The 11,660-nt window shown below is 45.8% G+C and overlaps 1 pseudogene; it reads right to left on the bottom strand.

Annotated features, from left to right (window-relative positions):
* Positions 1 to 5,613: 5,613 nt before the first annotated feature.
* Positions 5,614 to 7,515, bottom strand: LOC110204680 (transgelin-2-like; annotated as a pseudogene).
* Positions 7,516 to 11,660: the final 4,145 nt, after the last annotated feature.

Here is an 11,660-nt window from a genome sequence, read left to right on the forward strand (position 1 = left end):
GGGATGGGTGGGAGGGAGAAAATTTGAAACTCAAAATTTAGAAAGAATGTTAAAAATAATTTATTTAATTTGTTTTTTTAGTGTAAGGGGATCTTAAGACCAAAAAGTTTTAGAACTATTGCTTTAGATTAGGTAGGAGGTGGGAAACTCTCCTCAGAAAGAGAGAACTGGTCAGCTGGAGACAAACTGGGTTACTTCGACACACTGGGTTACTAAAATATGGGGACACTAGGTTATTGTGATGTAGGAATTCTAGATTATTGTGCTATGAGGATTCATCAATAGGAAAATATTAAGAGAGAGTTCTTGCTGGATCCCAGCCCTAGGGTCATTTTGAATGCCTTGACTTTAGATGAGGAATAACAACAGAAGGGAGATTTGATGGATCTGTGGGATGACTGAAGGAAAAACACTAAAAGATGTCCGAGATCTAGCCTGGGGAAGGGAGCAGTGAGTTGGCTCACTGTATTTCCTTTGAGTGTAGAGCTCAAGGAAAGGAACTGAAACTACAACAACTAACTGCCTTGGTTTATACCAGAGCTATAGAACAATGGCTTTGCTCCATGCCAAAATTTGAGGACTTTTACCAAAAGCCAAACTTATTGTGGGTGTGGGGAAAGAGGTTAAAGGCCCGCATACTAAAGAATAATGTCAGGAGAGAAAGGAACCTCCTCCCATACCACTTCCTTACACACATGAGGTTATGACCTTTCTTCCACACCCTTAGCTTAACTGGCAAAGCCTAGGTTCTCTGGAAAATGATTTCCCTACCACTGTTTCGGTGATACCAGAAGCCAACATTGCCTCTGTACTACAGTATGAAGGGAAATTGGAACCAGATATTTCTCCTTCCCTCAGACCCATCTCAAACCTTAACATCATGGATACCTCCTCCCTAAGCTGGCCAAGACAGGGTTGCAGAGCTAGAGACAGCTTTGATCCTTTGATCTTATAACTGATGCACTAGGTATACCTCCCATGGCCATAGCAGAAAGCACAGGATAGCCCCAAGACAAGGGCATGGGCTTGAGGAGGGCCTTAGCATCTTGTTGAGTCTGACCCAGACTCTCCCTTTGGAGAGGAATGGAAGCTTAGATATAGGTGTGTTGATAAAGCATGAGAAGATTCATAGAACAGGAAGTCCTCATGTCAACTGAAATGGAATGGACTTTAGTATCACTCGGGAACATCAAATTGACATCTGAATCCACTGCCATAAGCACCCATCCCCTTACACCTTGAGGACTCAAGCCCTTTCTGCTGAGCCTTCTCAAAGACTTAAAGGAAGAAGTCATGCCCTCCTATCCCCACTTCCACCTCCCAAAATACCCTTTCCACCACACTCTTCACATACACACACACATACACACCCATTTGGGCACATCCACTCAGTCTACCCATATAACCTAGGAGCCTTGTTGATGCTACCATAAGCTCCCCCTCCCATTGCTGTACCAACCCCAGGTGGAACCTGAAAAGGAAGAAGAAGAAAAGAGATATTTTAAAGGAAAGGCGTAGACCTTCCTCTGCCTCCAAGGACTTATGCCAGTGTTCTGTTCAACTTTTAGTAACTCTTGCCCCAAGTCCCAAAATTTCTAGGCCCAGGTTTGAGTCAGATCAAAGGACAAATTTCCTCACAGAACTCACTGGTTTCTATTAAAGAAAAGCAAGTATCAGAGAGAACAGTCCCATTGCTAAGAGCTCTGGCCTAAATCCTGTATGGGAATCACAAGAGATTGGAGGTTTGGAAGCATATATAAAGGTATTGGTATTACTAGATTATGACTAAACGCTGTGCACAGTTATGTGCAATTCTTTTCAATTCTTTTTTATTTATTTTTTTGTTATGTACAATTCTAGATGTCTTGTGTCCACATCTTTTTTGGCTTTTCTGTATCCGTTTAGCTCCACCCTCTCTTTGAAGCTCAGCCTCTTGCCAATCCTCCCTATTTCTTTTCACAAAGGAGGAAATATCTGGGGCCAAGAGGCCTGATTCCAAGCTCTCCCTTAATTTATCACTCTCAAGAGTTAAGAAGATAGCTTTTCTCCTAAGGAGAGATATACCTTGGGGAAGAATAAGTCACCAGAAAATGATAGAATGGAAATAGCTTGAGGGGATGTAAAATTTCTGCACTAGAGCCTTCAACACTGTAACAAAAGCATAAGTAAAAAGTGGGTCAGAATGTTAGAAGCATTAAAGCGTGGCTTGGGAGGAAAAGAGGGTAACAACACCTGGCTCCAGGGAGACTTCAGGAGCCCTGAAAGTGGGAGGAGTGAAGGGTTGGGCAAGTATCAGGCCCAACTTTGTCAATATTTGCTGTAGGCAGGATTACCACACCTGAGTTATGAGCTGGTCACAGCCTGCTCCGGACATTCATGCCTTTCTCAGAGAATGATAGGATTTAGAATTGATACGGACCTTATAATCTAACCCAATACATTCCACTTAAACTTTAAACTAGGGTTCTAATCTTTGGATTCATGAACTTCAAAAAAATTTTATAATTATATTTCAATATAGTTGTTTCCCTTTGTCATCCTACATATTCTATTCTGTACATTTAAAAATTTATTCCGAGAAGGGGTCCGCAGGTATCACCAGACTTCCAAAGAGGTCCATGACACAAAAATTAAGAACCTTGGTTTAAAGTTTATAAAGAAACTGAGGTTCTATATATGAAATGTCCCTCTCTTCCACCCTATCTCTACCTATTATCTGACTTTTAAGGTTTATTTCAAAAGTTTACAGCTCCAGGCTGGAGTCAGGAGGACCTGAGTTCAAATCTAACCTCAGACACTTATTAGCCAGGGAAGGTCATTTAACCCTGATTCTCTCAAAAAAAAAAATTACAGGCTTATAAATCTAGTGCTGAAAGGGATTTCAGAGGCCATCTATTCCAATCATCGATTTTACAGAGGAAACTAAGTGACTTGCCCAAGGGTCACAGAGAGAGGCAAGATTTGAATCTGTGGACTGTCACTTGAGTCAGTGTTCTTTCCCATACCACACCTGCCATTTTGATCCCCCAAAACAAGTTACATTTTTCTGCTCCTCAAACCTTGTACAGCACTTGGTTGACACTTCTCAGGTATTATTATCACATCACTTTGTATTATAGTTACTTACATGTATCATACCTAGAGACATATATAAATAGCCATATAGAGGGAAGACGGAATGCCCTGGACTTAGTTTCAAATCCTACCACTAAAGCTAGCTCTGATCTTGTTTCTGTATCTATAAAATGGAGGGAGGGGGAATATGGTATGACTTAAATATCTGTCTTGAACGGTTGTTATAAGAGGAAGCACTTTGGAAACCTTAAGAGACGCCATACAAACAATGAGTGATTAACACTATCCTACTAAACTAGATTATAAGCTATATGAGGGTATGTAGTTACTTATTTCTCCAGTCCAGAGTATGGTATTCTGTATACAGAAGGCACTTAATGTCTGCTGCAGACTAGGGCTCTCCTACACAAGAAGGAAGGCAACAGAGATGTTCTAAGTACCACCTCTCACCCAAGCAGTTATATCTCCAATAGCCACTGGTATTTATATAGTTATTACTTCCACATCACGGGTTAGGGGCATAGCACCCCTGTGATTAGAAAAATCTGCGTAAAATTTTTTGGCCCTCCCTTCATCTGAATTTTTAATTTTTCTTCATAGGGTATTTACAGCATGTTACTGTAAAATCTGGGTTGACATTATACAAATATATACGTACATTTTATGTGTTTCCGAGTTTCTAAACTTTTTCTGTGTCATCTGCTGGCCTTTGCTTGTCATCTGTGGCTTCTACAAAACTCCCCAAAAATTCCTGTTTAATTTCTTATTCTGCCCCGTGATATACTGAAACTGAGTTTGGGGAAAATTGCAATGTGGAAGGGATAGCTGTATTGTGCTTTCAAGTCATTTCACTTGAGCCTCACAACAACCTCATAAGCAGGGAGTAAAAATAATAGTTTAAGATTTATATGGCACTTTATGATTTACAATGTGCTTTAGACATATTACTTCATTTAATCTTCCCAGCAACCCTAGGAGGCAAGTGATATTATTTTCCCCAATTGACAGATGAGAAAACTAGGTCTCAGAGAATTTAAATGATTTATCCAAGGTCACATAGCTAGTAAATATCAGAGATAGATTTGAACCTAGGTCTTTCTGACTCTAAATCCAATATTCTACATACTACATCATGTTGTCTCTCAATATTTTATCCAGACTCAACTATTCTTCCCCACCAAGGTTTTCTTCCTAAGAACTGGGGTGACCATGTTTGAGGGCTGTACCAAGCCTATGGGAGTGTAGAGAGGGCTCATCTGAGTTAGGGGCAGGTTGCATAGAGAAACGGTTCATTTGACCCTACTCAGGAAAGAGGTCACTGTCTCCAGAGGAAAACAATACAGCCTTCCCAATTCCATTTTAGTGGAGAAGAAAAGGACAAACAGACATGTTTGTCCAGGACTGTTGGAAGAGGTCCCAAATCCATGTTCTCTCATTCACCACAGTTCCTACCCTAGGGACAACTTAGAGGTAGGCCCTTGTTAATTCCCACCCTTGTTCTAAGGTAAGGAGATACTCTAAGGGAAAGTGTCAATGTGAGCACAGAAGCACAGGGTTTGGTTAAAGATGAAAATAAATTCAAGAAATCGTACAGAAAAGTTCCTTCATTTTATAGATGAAGAAACAGGCCTGAAAATTCCCTCCCCTTCCAGGGTCATTTACCTTGACCCTGCCTTATCCCTGACATGTACCCCTCTCCCTCCCAACTACATTGTAGCTCCCTTAGACACAGCCGGGCTACATCTTACAAAGACTGGGAATCTTTATTCAGATCAGCAAACTCACATTCCTCAAGTCTCAGACTTTGGTGGGCCTTTTTTTGAAAGAGGGGAAGGATGGAGGAGAGAACAGAAGGCAAGGCCAACCCAACTCCCTGGACATCCCCTCCACCCCTCCACCCTGTCTCAGGCTACTGGGTAAAGAGGGGAATAGGCAGAAGGGAATGCCAAGAAGGGAGGGACCAAAGGAAAAAGAGGCCCCTGCCAAGGAGAGGCCTACCCAGATGTGTGGCTTTCAAAGTCCAGCTGTGGCCAGGACGGCAGCCACCATAGGCCCCTCCTATAAATTAAGTCCCACACTAGCAAGGCTGGGGGTGAGGGGAGCAGGAAGAAAATCTTGTGGGAGAGAAATTGGTCCCCTGTTCATTCAGCTCCTTTCAAGGCAGTGCCCTGAACCCTGGCCTAAAAAATGGCTATGAGGGTGCAAATGCCCAAATGAGAAGACAAGCCAGGGTGGGAGAGTGAATAGGAATGTCGAAGGGGTCAGGTGTCCCCCCAGTTTTGGTCCAGGAGAAGGAGAATAGGGTGGTTGGTCCAGTTTTGCTGACTTGGGAGGAGGGGAATGTATTACAGCAAGTTGGTGAAAGGGCACTGCTCAGTACTGTAGGACAACAGGAGAAGCAGTGCCACCAATGGTAGGGAGCGGGGGGGGGGAGAAGGAAGATTTGGGAACAGAGAGAGCTTGAGAGTTCCAAGGGCTTCCTGGAATGTCACTGCTAGAAATATATTAACCATTCAAGGGAGGGAGGAAGAGTGGTGATCAGAGGATCTGGCGTGGCATCCTAACCAGTCATGCCTGCCTGAGATGCCAGGTTGGTGCCCATTTGTAGCCCGATGACATTCTTGCCTCCTGCAGCTGGTTATCTGTGAAGTTTCGGGGATTCTCCTTGGACTTCCTGGTGGTAGAAAAGACAAGGGTCAGCCACAAGGGAAATTCTGGGCAAGGGGGAAGTCCAGAGATGTCAGAATAAAATCTGCACCATCGTTTATGGAAGGAAGTGGGCAAGAATTTTCCCCCCATCTGGAGAGGATGGAATGTCATTACTTACTTAGGGAACCAGTTAGGATCTCCAGAGAAGAGCCCGTCACCCCGAGCCACTGCAGCACCAAGGTTCATCAGTGTCCGCTGCACACAGGCCATATTCTTTCCTAGGAATGAGAAAGGAAGGCTGAAGATCTAGATACTTAGAGAACCCTTAAAGGAGAGACCATCCATTGAATCCCTTTATTTTTCTTCCCAATCCTCCATCATGACCCTTCTTCTCTCTCTTTGAAAATGCTACTCTGCCCTTTAAATCCTTGCCCATCAGTAACTGAATCTTATCCTCATTCCCCCAATCAAAGCCACCATCCTCCAAAACTGCTCTTGGAGGGGGCTAGGTGGTGCAGTAGATAGAGCTCTGGCCTTGGAGTCAGGAGGACCTGAGTTCAAATCCAGCCTCAGACACATGACACTTACTAGCTGTGTGACTCTGGGCAAGTCACTTAACCCCAATTGCCTCACTAAAAAACAGAAAAAAAACAAACAAAGCAAAACTGCTCTTGGGCTCCTTCCAGCCTCTGAGCTAAATTAGACCTAAATCAAACCAAGGAGATGTCAGAACCCCACCATAACCTCCATCACCACTACCACATCCAACTCTTCTAGCTCTCAAGCCCATCTCCTGCCATGTAGCCTTTGCTTCACTTCCAGAGGTCCACGTTTGGAAGAATCAGTGGCATTGATGCCATAGCGCTCTGCGCTGCAGGAACTGAGAAATCTGTTCCATCTGTTTGAAAGCCATGCTGAAGCCTGGATCTTCTTTACTGGGCCTGGCCTTCAGGGTATAGACCATTGATGAGTTCACACAGCATGGGTGAAGGCAAGGCTTGGCATTAAAGGTCATCCATCCCAGTGGATAGATAGAGCAGACCATATTCCTGGCCTGCCTTATTTGGCCTCAAACTGCTCCTGGGGTCAGAATAGGAGGAGGCAGGACAGAAATGATGACTGTATCCTGAGGAAGACTCCAATAGTCTCCAGGACCATCTAGTTGAATCTACCAAGATCAGTTGAGAAGAGCAGGAATTTCTTCTGTCTAATTAACACCCATCAAGAACACAACAGCTTTCTAGCTCCCATCCTGGCATTCTACAAGTCTTCTTCTAGAGCATTTGATCACTCTCACCCTATGCTCAGTGGAAAGAGCAGAGTAGAACCCCTCTGCAGGGTCTAACAACCTTAAGAATGAGGACCCATGTTCTCAGCTTCCTCTTCCACAGGGTAGCCAATTCCCAACTGGCCAACTTGGGCCCCTTCCCTTCCCAGCTCACCTTCATGCTCAGTGCATTACTAGAACCCTTCTGAACTCTTTCTATGTCTTCTGGGCATCAAGTGAGATACCGTTTCTAAAGCAATTTATAAATCATAAGGTGCCATAGAAATATAAATTATACTTTTGTCTCCTTTCCCTGCTGATTCCATGTCTTGAAACCCAGCTCAACCGTGCCATCCTTGAGCCAGTTTTGGAAATTCTCTCGCCCAGGCTGGGGCCGCCCGACATCCCGGCGGCACTGGGTGGTAATCCACTGAATGAGGATCTGCTCCAAGTCAGCATCATACTGCTTTCAATTTTCTGCTGTACCTCCCGGCTCAGTCATAAGCAGGTCCCCTGTTGGCCATTCTGAGATAGTGATGCAGGTATCTGGGAGGAGCACCCCGTACTCAAGTTAAGAAGAGGTACTGAACCTTCTTCTCTAGGGACCCTTCTAGCTCTAATCTAACTCAACTTCCTCACTTGAAATATGAGGAACTGAGGCCCAGAGGAAACAAAGACTTTCCTAAGGTCACACAGACATAGCTGATGATTCTAAGACTGGAATTAATTCCATTCTACATTCTGTCTCAGTAGAATGTCAGGTCCTTGAGTGGCACTATTTTCATTTTTGGTTTCTATCCCTAGTGCTTGCCATGTAGTAAATGCTTATATTGTTCCCTTCAGGGCAGAGGATATAACCCACACCCATGTAATATCCTCCAAGGTGTGTGGCTAACAGCATCTCACCCAAAGGTGAGGCACTGTGGGCAAATTAATTGAACGAACAGTAATTGGCTCTACTCATCTTAACCCAGATCTCTGCTTCCTTTTCTCTGTGTTGGGGGAAAGGACTGGGAACAAGAAAGTAGGGAGCAAAGATAGTGGGGCCTGATTTGTATGACTGGGAAAAGGGACTTGGGTAGAGTCAGCCATTAAATGGTTCTTGAGAGATGACCCTGTGGACAATGTAAGAGAAAACCGAGCCTTGAAGAATTGGTTCATTCAAGCATTCGACTGGCATTTATTAGCACGAGGCAAGCTGCTAGGAAAATAAAGACAAAAACAAAATAGGCCCGGCCCTTAAGGAGCATACATTCTATTGAAAGAGTGTATGAAACACTAGAGAGACAAGAGCCCATACACATGAAACAGTTACAACAAACTGTAATTCAGGTTCAGTTGTGCGGCACTGACTCTTACTGGCTGTTGGCATTCAGAAGATACGGAATGGGGTTAGGGTAGTAAAGAGTCATCGTGGAGCATGAAGGACTTGGGCCTGGCCTGGAAAAATAGGTAAGCATTTAGATGAGTGGTGAGGACAGCTAGATGTTCTAGAGGGTTGTCCAAGTAGAGGGAATAGAACCAGGGACAGTTTACACTTGACCTGCTCAAGGCTGGCAGACAGTTGATTTATAGGAGGGGAATGGTCTCTCATTCCTCCTTTCTAGGGACTATAGAATGGCATGCTTCTACAGAATCCAGGTGAGGGTAGTTTCCCTTAACTGGATGGGAAGGATATCAAGGGATTGGAGGTGGGAAGAGGCATGAGTCAAAGGGATAGAAGGGAAAAGTGGTTGGATGGTTTCCTGTCTGCTAGCTTGAGCTTGTGCCAAGGGGCTGCTTATCCTCATCCTCCCACCCCCTGCCTTGGCCCAGTGCCCATATACCCGTCTAGGCAGGCCCAGTACAACCCTATTGCCCCATATGGAAACTTGTTCAATCTCCATCCCATTCCCACTCTCTCTCCAGAATCCTCTATCCCCATGTGGGACACATGTGGCCTCAAGGCTGCAGATTCCTTACCCGTACTCTCTGATTACAAGGGGCATTCCTTGCCAGGGCAGCTGCCAGTATCCAGGTGAGGGGACAAATGGGTGCCAAGAAATTGCCTCCTTTATTGCACTGGCTCCAAAAGCCCGTAGACCAAGCCTCAGAGGTGAGCAACCATCCTGATCTACTACCCCAACCTCCTACTCCAGCTTTCCTTAGAGGGATCCAATTGAGGGTTCTGAATTCATTATAGCCACATGTAAGGTAACCAGGACACATACCCCTTACAGCTTCCTCTCCTTGAGAAATGAGTGTGGTAAGGAGGTTGGAAGGGTAGATCCAAGCCCCAGAGAGAGCCCAGACTTCTTGCCTGGAGAAAAGTGGTTCAGCCTCTTTTCAATATCTAAATCCTCCTTCCTATCCCAACTTATCAAGTTTCACAGTTTACTTCCTGCTTAGAAGGTTCCCAAATCAACTATTTTAACTTCATTAACAAGCATCTTCCCTACCCCCAATACACATTACTCTTTTCCCAAGGAGAAAGCCAAGACAGTAAGACAGTAAGGAGAATGGATAACTTCTAGGCTGGGCTCTAACCTGATCTCCTCATCAACTTTAAGAGCAGAGAGGCTGGGAAAGGAGACAGAGCTGAGGAATCTGGTCAAGTCTTTGGGGGGGCAAAGTTTGAAGGAGACCAAGTTCTGCTTTTCTCTTCCAAACTTCATCATGCTTCCCAACCTTTCCTTGAGGTAGGAGAGGAGGTAAAGGGGGGAGAAAGTTCTAAGGTGGATCCCTTTTGAAGAGATGTAAGCTCCCACTTCTCCAAGCCACGTTCTGAGCTACATCTCCTAGAATCAACTCAGTTTTGCATGCCTGGTCCTCAGATCAGGGTCCTGTTCAGTGCTAACTGGCCTAGGGATCACCAGTGCACAGCCTGAGGGAAGAGTCAGGTAAGAGAATAATTAACTCAAGTACAGGGGTGGAGAAAGAAGGGAAAGTAATGCCCAGATAGGCAAATCCTTTTATCCTCCTGAGGCTGAACTAGGCACCGAACTTCGAACTTCAGTACCAAACTGCTCCCAGGGGAGGAATTCAGAGGTGCCGCTTCCCCAGCCCTGTGCTGGGCCTGGGCCACAGCTGGCAAGGGATGGGGCTCCAGCTGCAGTGTCTGCTAGATTCTGGAGCCCCAGCCACTCTATGGTGCCAAAGCAGCAGGGAGGAGCCCTGGGAAGGAACCATCCTGGCCAACAGCTGTTCTTCCTCCCTTCTCCATCCTGGCTGAATGGAGGAAAGAGGTATCACAGGCGTGAGCTGACAAGCTCTGGCTGGGCTGTTAAGGGTGAAGAGGCCCACCCTGGCAGCAAACCCCTTGGACTGTCCCTCCTACCCTGGATGGGAAAAGAGTGGGTTTCTGCCCAGAGGGGAGGACATGCTGAATTAGAAAGTCAGTGTGGGGTCCTCAGAGATGCCTAAACCAGAGTAGACATGGAAAGCCAGCAGCTGGATAGCTCAGGAATATGGAAGGGCAGTTAGGAGGAAAGGAGAGGGACAAGATCTGGACACTAGAACTACTCACAGCTGCACAAGGAGGGAGAGTGTAAAGGAGTGGGAGGTAAGGGGAAAAAGGCAGGACCTCAAGTCTACCCCAGGAAGGCTGACAAGAACCTGACTCTACCCTCCAAGTTACTAAGAGCTGGAGGAATAGGAAATAGCGACACCCCTGTTACCCTCAAATTACCAAATTCAAGCCAGCTTCAGAATAAGCACGGCCTATGCTGTTCTCTCATGCCTCAGCCCCAATCTTAATACCAGGGGAAGAGGAAAAGCCACACTGAGGACCATGGAGGACGAAGGGTGAGTCAATTTCCCAGACCAAGCTGAAAGGGACCACAGAAGGAAGGAGTGGGAATGTGCTCCAGAGTGAGGGGATAACAGGAGCAGGAAGGAGGGGAGATGGGAAGGCAGTATGGGTCTGATTACAGTGTCCCCCATGGGGCCCCCCTGCCCCCAGTGGAGAAAGCTAGAGATACACAAACAGGAAGCCACAAGGCCTGGGCGGGAGGAGGTGTGCTGGGGTGGAGTAGGAAGGGGGGCAAGAGGAGGTCAGGCGGGGGCTGTTGCTATGGGTTTTGTATACTAAACATAGTACAAGGGGCTAGGTAGGGGCGCCAGGCAGGGCACAAAGACAATTCTTCCCAGACAGAGAAAGAGTAACAAGGCTCTGAGAACAGTCTGGAAGAGGTGGCAACACCACCTTGGGAAGCATTTATTAGCTCGGGTCACCTTAGAACAAGCAGGGTCCCCAGGCCAGTCAGCTGTGGGAAAGAATACTAGGACTCAGGTTCTTCTGGGAGTGGGAGCTAGTTCAGGGCTAGTAGCAATATGTACAAAAGAAAATTCCCAGAGGAATAAATGAGGTCAGGATTTAGCCCTGAGGGAACAGGAAGGCAGAGGCAGGATGGGAGCAAGGGGGAAGGAAGACAAAGAGGACTTGTAGGTTCTGGGGTCCAGAGGGCCCTCCAGGTTTTGCTCCACCCCAACATCTCCACCCTTCCCATTCATCAGAAGACAGGAATGGGAAACTAGGCTGTGCGTACAATGGAGTTGGGAGGGAAAATCCATAATGCTCCTCCTACATACAAATCCTACACACACCACTACCGTTTCCAGCTAGGAACCAGTAAATCAAAGAATCAAGATGCGTTTATGTGTTGTGTACCTGTTGTGTGACAGGCAATGC

This window comes from Phascolarctos cinereus, unplaced genomic scaffold (assembly GCF_003287225.1).
Source record: "Phascolarctos cinereus isolate Bilbo 61053 unplaced genomic scaffold, phaCin_HiC Scaffold_868;HRSCAF=1521, whole genome shotgun sequence".
Taxonomy (NCBI): domain Eukaryota; kingdom Metazoa; phylum Chordata; class Mammalia; order Diprotodontia; family Phascolarctidae; genus Phascolarctos; species Phascolarctos cinereus.